Here is a 342-nt window from a genome sequence, read left to right as displayed (position 1 = left end):
GTACTACGTAGCAAAAAAAAAAAAAAAAAAATTGCCGAAAGACGCGAAAATAAGTATTATATCACGCGCGCGCGCACAACAATAAAAACAGCATCGAAAATTATATCGCTATAATTTCCAAGTGAAAAAGTTCAAGAAGCATAGCGGCAAGCTATTTCGCATTCAGCGCACACCGTCCGTGACTCGTTCGCGGAATAACTTCTTCGAGATTAATACCCGGACTTCGGGGTATAGCTGAATTCACGGTTTGTAAATTATACCGCTTTGAATGTCGGCCCACGCAAGCAACAGAACCGAACGACACGAAGCCCACCGATGCGGAGGAATCCTCGTGAATTTTCG

This window comes from Apis dorsata, unplaced genomic scaffold (genome assembly GCF_000469605.1).
Source record: "Apis dorsata unplaced genomic scaffold, Apis dorsata 1.3 scaffold_598, whole genome shotgun sequence".
Lineage (NCBI taxonomy): Eukaryota > Metazoa > Arthropoda > Insecta > Hymenoptera > Apidae > Apis > Apis dorsata.
Note: the sequence above shows the minus strand (reverse complement) of the source record.